This window comes from Hypanus sabinus, chromosome 7, assembly GCF_030144855.1.
Source record: "Hypanus sabinus isolate sHypSab1 chromosome 7, sHypSab1.hap1, whole genome shotgun sequence".
NCBI lineage: Eukaryota > Metazoa > Chordata > Chondrichthyes > Myliobatiformes > Dasyatidae > Hypanus > Hypanus sabinus.
In genome coordinates, this window is record NC_082712.1 from 104,300,936 (window position 1) to 104,308,212 (window position 7,277).

General features: G+C 44.0%; 1 non-coding gene across 1 annotated transcript; it reads left to right on the forward strand.

Annotated features, from left to right (window-relative positions):
- Positions 1-6,304: 6,304 nt before the first annotated feature.
- LOC132397587 (U8 small nucleolar RNA) lies at positions 6,305-6,428 on the forward strand. The gene has a single exon (XR_009513401.1). It is a non-coding gene; the product is annotated as a U8 small nucleolar RNA (small nucleolar RNA).
- The last annotated feature ends 849 nt before the right edge of the window (positions 6,429-7,277 follow it).

Here is a 7,277-nt window from a genome sequence, read left to right on the forward strand (position 1 = left end):
CACACCACTAGTCACAGGCCTCCACTCAGAGAAGCAATCCTTCAATACCACTCTCTGGCTTCTCCCATTGAGCCAATGACTAATCCAATTTACTACCTCACCCTGTATACCTAGCGACTGAATCTTAACTAACCTCCCATACGGGACCTTGTCAAGGGCCTTACTGAAGTCCATGTAGACAACATTCTCTGCCTTCCCTTCATCCACTTTCCTGGTAACCTCCTCAAAAATCTCTGATAGATTTGTTAAACATGACCTACCACGCACAAGGCCATGTTGACTCTCCCTAATAAGTCCCTGTCTATCTAAATACTTATAGATCCTACTTCTTAGTACTCCTTCCAATAATTTACCTACTACCAACGTCAAACCTATCAGCCTATAATTTTCCAGATTACTTTTTGAGCCTTTTTTAAGCAACGGAACAATATGAGCCATCCTCCAATCCTTCGGCACCTAACCCATAGATACTGACATTTTAAATATATCTGCCAGGGCCCCTGCAATTTCAACACTAGTCTCCTTCAGGGTCTGAGGGAATACTGTCACGTCCTGGGGATTTATCTACTCCAATTTGCCTCAAGATGGCAAGCACCTCCTCTTCTTCAATCTGTATAGGTTCCATGACCTCGCTACTTGTTTGCCTATTTCCATTGACCCCATGCCAGTTTCCTGAGTAAATACAGATGCAAAAAACCCATTTAAGATCTCCCCCATTTCTTTTGGTTCCACTCTGATCTTCAAGAGGACCAATTTTATCCCTTACTACCCTTTTGCTCTTAATATACCTGTAAAAGCTCTTTGGATTATCCTTCACCTTGACTGCTAAAGCAACTTCATGTTGCCCTCCTGATTGCTTTCTTAATTTTTTTTTGCACTTTTTATACTCAAGCATCTTATTTGCTCCTTGTTTCATATACATGTCATAAATCTCTCTCTCCTTCTTTATCAGAGTTCCAATATCCAAGGTTCCTTATTCTTATTCACTTTGCCTTTAATCCTGACAGGAACATACAAACTCTGCACTCTCAAAATTTCCCTGTTTGAAGGCCTCCCACTTATCAATCACATCCTTGCCCAGAGAACAACTTGTCACAATCCACACTTTTTAGATCCTTTCTCATTTCTTCAAATTTGGCCTTTTTCCAGTTTAGAACCTCAAACTGAGAACCAGATCTATCTTCATCCATGATCAAGTTGAAACTAATGGTGTTATGATCGCTGGAACCAAAGTGTTCCCCTACACACACTTCTGTCACCTGTCCTAACTCGTTTCCTAATAGGAGGTCTAATATTGCATCCTCTCTAATTGGTACCTCTATATATTGATTTAGAAAACTTTCCTGAACACATTTTACAAACTCTAACCCATCTAGATCTTTAAAAGTATGGGAGGCCCTATCAATATTTTTAATTGGGGAAGGACAAATTATGAGGCTATAAGGCTAGAACTTGCGGCTGTGAATTGGGATGATATTTTTGCAGGGAAATGTACTATGGACATGTGGTCGATGTTTAAGGATCTCTTGCAGGATGTTAGGGATAAATTTGTCCCAGTGAGGAAGATAAAGAATGGTATGGTGAAGGAACCATGGGTGATAAGTGAAGTGGAAAATCTAGTCAGGTGGAAGAAGGCAGCATACATGAGGTTTAGGAAGCAAGGATAAGATGGGTCTATTGAGGAATATAGGGTAGCAAGAAAGGAGCTTAAGGAGGGGCTGAGAAGAGCCCTGACGAGTAGGGTAAAGGAAAACCCCAAGGCATTCTTCAATGATGTGAAGAACAAAAGGATGACAGGAGTGAAGGTAGGACCGATTAGAGATAAAAGTGGGAAGATGTGCCTGGAGGCTGTGGAAGTGAGCGAGGTCCTCAATGAATACTTCTCTTCGGTATTCACCACTGAGAGGAAACTTGATGACAGCGAGGACAATATGAGTGAGGTTGATGTTCTGGAGCATGTTAATATTAAGAGAGAGGAGGTGTTGGAGTTGTTAAAATACATTAGGACAGGTAAGTCCCCGGGTGCTGATGGAATATTCCCCAGGTTACTCCATGAGGCAAGGAGAGAGATTGCTGAACCTCTGGCTAGGATCTTTATGTCCTCGTTGTCCACGGGAATGGTACTGGAGGATTGGAGGGAGGCGAATGTTGTCCCCTTGTTCAAAAAAGGTAGTAGGGATAGTCCAGGTAATTATAGATCAGTGAGCCTTATGTCTGTGGTGGGAAAGCTGTTGGAAAAGATTCTTAGAGATAGGATCTATGGGCATTTAGAGAATCATGGTCTGATCAGGGACAGTCAGCATGGTTTTGTGAAGGGCAGATCATGCCTAACAAGCCTGATAGAGTTCTTTGAGGAGGTTACCAGGTATATAGATGTGGGTAGTGCAGTGGATGTGATCTACATGGATTTTAGTAAGGCATTTGACAAGGTTCCACATGGTAGGCTTATTCAGAAAGTCAGAAGGCATGGGATCCAGGGAAGTTTGGCCATGTGGATTCAAAATCGGCTTGCCTGTAGAAGGCAGAGGGTTGTGGTGGAGGGAGTACATTCAGATTGGAGGGTTGTGACTAGTGGTGTCCCACAAGGATCTGTTCTGGGATCTCTACTTTTTGTGATTTTTATTGACGACCTGGATGTGGGGGTAGAAGGGTGGGTTGGCAAGTTTGCAGACGACACAAAGGTTGGTGGTGTTGTAGATAGTGTAGAGGATTGTCAAAGATTGCAGAGAGACATTGATAGGATGCAGAAGTGGGCTGAGAAGTGGCAGATGGAGTTCAACCCTGAGAAGAATGAGGTGGTACACTTTGGAAGGACAAACTCCAAGGCAGAGTATAAAGTAAATGGCAGGATGCTTCGTAGTGTGGAGGAGCAGAGGGATCTGGGGGTACATGTCCACAGATCCCTGAAAGTTACCTCACAGGTAGATAGGGTAGCTAAGAAAGCATAAGGGGTGTTAGCTTTCATAAGTCGAGGGATAGAGTTTAAGAGACGCGATGTAATGATGCAGCTCTATAAAACTCTAGTTAGGCCACTTTTGGAGTACTGTGTCCAGTTCTGGTCACCTCACTCTAGGAAGGATGTGAAAGCATTGGAAAGGGTACAGAGGAGATTTACCAGGATGCTGCCTGGTTTAGAGAGTATGGATTATGATCAGAGATTAAGGGAGCTAGGGCTTTACTCTTTGGAGAGAAGGAGGATGAGAGGAGACATGATAGAGTTGTGCAAGATATTAAGAGGAATAGACAGAGGACAGCCAGCACCTCTTCCCCAGGGCATCACTGCTCAATACAAGACATGGCTTTAAGGTAAGGGGAGGGAAGTTCAAGTGGGATATTAGAGGAAGGTTTTTCACTCAGAGAGTGGTTGGTGCGTGGAATGCACTGCCTGAGTCAGTGGTGGAGGCAGATACACTAGTGAAATTTAAGAGACTACTAGATAGGTATATGGAAGAATTTAAGGTAGGGGGTTATATGGGAGGTAGGGTTTGAGGGTTGGCACAACATTGTGGGCCAAAATGCCTGTACTGTGCTGTACTGTTCTATGTTCTAATATGCGGAAAATTAAAATCCCCTACTATCACAACTTTATGTTTCCTGCAGTTGTCTGCTGTCCCTCTGCAGATTTGCTCCTCCAATTCTCACTGACTATTGGGTGGTCTAAAATACAACCCCATAAATGTGGTCATACCTTTCCTGTTTCTCATCCTTGTTGGACAAACCCTCTAGTCTGTCCTGCCTGAGCGCTGCTGTAATATTTTCCCTACCCTAACTGGCAATGCCACCCCCCCCCCCACCCTTCATTCCTCTGCCTCTATCACATCTGAAACATCGGAACACTGGAATATTAAGTTGCCAGTCCTGCCCCTCCTGTAGCCAAGTTTCATTAATGGCTATAACGTCATAATTCCATTTATCAAACCATGCCCTCAGCTCGTCAGCCTTCCCCACAATACTCCTTGCATTGAAATAGACACACCTCAGAAGATTATTACCACCACACACAACCCTTCTATTTGTGACTTTGCATGAACTTTTAACATAATTTATTTTCACCCCCACTCCACTATTTGCTCTGTCACTCTGGTTCCTATCTCCCTGCAAATCAAGTTTAACCCCCCCCCCCAATAGCACTAGCAAACCTCCCTGCAAGGATATTGGTCCCCTGTTAGTTCAGGTGTAACCCATCTCTCTGGTACAGGTCCCACCTGCCCCAGAAGAGGTCCCAATGATCCAGTAATCTGAAACCCTGCCCCCTACACCAGTTCCTCAGCCACGTGTTCATCCTCCAGAGCATCCTATTCTTACCCTCACTGGCACTTGGCACAGGGAGCAATCCTGAGATTACCACCCTCGAGGTCCTGCTTTTTAACTTCCTACCAAGCTCTCTATACTCACTCTTCAGGACCTCCTCACTCTTTCTTCCTATGTCATTGGTACCGATGTGTACCATGACATCTGGCTGATCACCCTCCCACTTCAGACTGCTGTGCACGCAATCTGAGACATCCCTGACCGTGGCACCCAGGAGGCAACAAATCATCCGGGAGTGTCAGTCACGACCACAGAACCGCTCTCCTCCTCTTCCTCCCTCCCTTCTGCACTGCAGAACCAGACAGTACCAGAGATCCGGCTGCCACAGCTTGTCCCAGGTAAGTCATCCCCCCCAACAGTATCTAAATCAGTATACTTGTTGTTGTGGGGAACAGCCACAGGGGAGCCCTGCTCTACCTGCCCTTTCCCCTTCCCTCGCCTGATGGTAACCCAATTACCTATGCCCTGCTCCTTTGGCGTAGCTACCTCCCTGAAACTACTATCTATAAACTCCTCATTCTCCCGAATGATCCGGAGGTCATCCAGCTCCTGCTCCTGTTCCCTAACACAGTCTGTTAGGAGCTACAGCTGGATGCACTTCTTGCAGGTATCATTGTCAGGGACACCAGAGGTCTCCCTGACTTCCCACATCCTGCAAGAGGAGCATTCCAACATCCTGCCTGGCATTCTCCTTACTCTAAACAAACAAAACAAAACTTACCGAAACCTACCCTCGCCTCTGCCTGTTCATGCCGAAGCCTGTTGAGCCAAAGCCATCCCACGGTGCTCCCTCACTCCATTGCCTGCTGTATATGGGTGGACTTTCTTTTAAAACCTTTGGTGCTCTATGTCATGCGCCTGTGCAGTCCAGCTGCTTTTTCCTGAGCAGTGTAAAAAAAAAAGACTTCTCTCTGAGATTCCTTCACCCCTTCACTCTCGGCCTCTTGCTTTGATTTAAAAAAGACCGTTGAAAATTCCTCTCCTTTTTAAACCTCTGGCGCTCTACATCATGTGGCTGCGCAGTCTAGTCTCTTTTTCCCAGAGCAGTCTGGGAAAATGACTTCTCTCCAAGATTCCTTCTGACTGCTAGATTTCTTTGGTACATTTCCCTGAGAACATCTGTTTCCAACTTAGGCTTTCAAGTTCTTACCTAATAGCCTCATAGTTCCCCTTACTCCAATTAAACTCCAATTAACTTGTCTGTTCCTATCCCTCTTACTTAAAAAAGAAAATCAGGTGCCGTAAAATAAACCTGGACCTTCCTCTTAACTAAGGTTTTTTTTTCGGTCCCTTGGTTTCAGCTCCTTTTTTTTGGTAGTAGGCATTAATATCTTCTGTTGCTAAGTGTATTTACAGTTTTGGGGGTTTGAATGTCCTGATTTATATTCTCTATATTGTGTTGTGGCTGGTCTGGAGTTCTTTTTTGTTGCGGGGCTTGGGGAGGATACTAATTTTACATGTCTTCAATTTGGGTGCTTTTGCAATTATCTTTTTTTGTATTATATTATTATTGTATGTTTATTTTTGCACTGTATTAATGTTCTTCATTTTGATCTGGGTTTTTTTTTATCTGTAGTGATGTAGAAAATGCATAAAAAAACTAATAAAAAAAAAATAAACCTGGTAATTAAGATACAAGTACATTAGAAGCAAAAGGGGAGCCCAGGAGGGAATAGGCCCCCTCAGAGATCAGTGGGGTAATCTACATATGGTTCCAGCTCCTAAATGAATACTTGTCGTTGGTATTCACCAGATTTACAGGTAGGAGAGATGGGAGAGGTACACTAATATTGTGGAGGATGTCTGCAACAAGAAGGGAGAAGTGTTAGAAATATTGGCTCATGTTAAGGTAGATAAATCCCTGGGGCATGATGGCATCTATCATAGGAGGCCAAGGGAAGCAAGGGAAGTGATTTCTGAGATACAGAATGTACCTAACAAAGTGGCCACTGAGTGTAGATGTTAGTTAGGCTTTCGACAATGTCCAACATTATTATCAGTGAGATACATCCTTACCTGTTGCATTTTTGCAGCAGAAATGATGAACGGAGTAAATGAGCCGGTGATTAACTAGCTCCCACCCTGAGGATCTGACAACCCCACAGGACCATTCTGACTGTTAGATGAAGAAAAAAGAAGACGACAATGTAGACAAGAAGAAGACATGGACATGGTCTAGAAGTAAAGGCACAGAAGATTGGAGGCATGTTGGCCAAAATTAGCTTGGTAATAGAGGCGGAGGGAAATGATAGGTGGAGCATTTTTCAAATGGAAATCCATAACAATTTGTACATCACAAGGGTTCTTGCTCGAACTTTTGTTGAATGAAAATGTAGATGAACTGATTTGTTTGTATAGAAAGGGACCTGAAAATTAGTGGAGTAGGTGACTGTCCAAGGACACGGCTTCATATAGATCAACTGGGAAGCTGGGTGGGTTGTTGGCAGATGGAACTTAATCTAGAGATGAGAGGTCATTCCCTCTGGGAGGTCAAATTCCCATAAAACTAACAGTAAAGAGCAGGGATATTAGGAGCACTGATGTATGGTGAGAGGTTGGGGTTCAGTCCCAAAATTGCATGATAGTGATGACACAGGTGGATTGGGTATTGAAGATGGCATTTGGTACATTTGCCTTCATAGGCTGGGGTATTGAGCATGAGAGATGTGACATGGTGCTGCAGCTACAGAAAACACTGGAGTATAGTGTGCAGTTCTGGTCCCTATACCTGGAAGAATGTGGCAGAGAACATGCAGAAGAGTTTCAGCAACAGATCACCTGGAATGGAGGGCTGTGCTATCTAGAAATAAAGAGCACAGGCTAAAGCTGAAAGGGAGGAAATTTAAAGGAGATTTGAGAGGAATGGTGAATATCTGGAAACAGACATGGAGAAGGTAACATAAAGGGATACAGGCCTAATGTGAATAAATGGGATGAAGTTGGTATATGGGGTAGGCCGAAAGGAT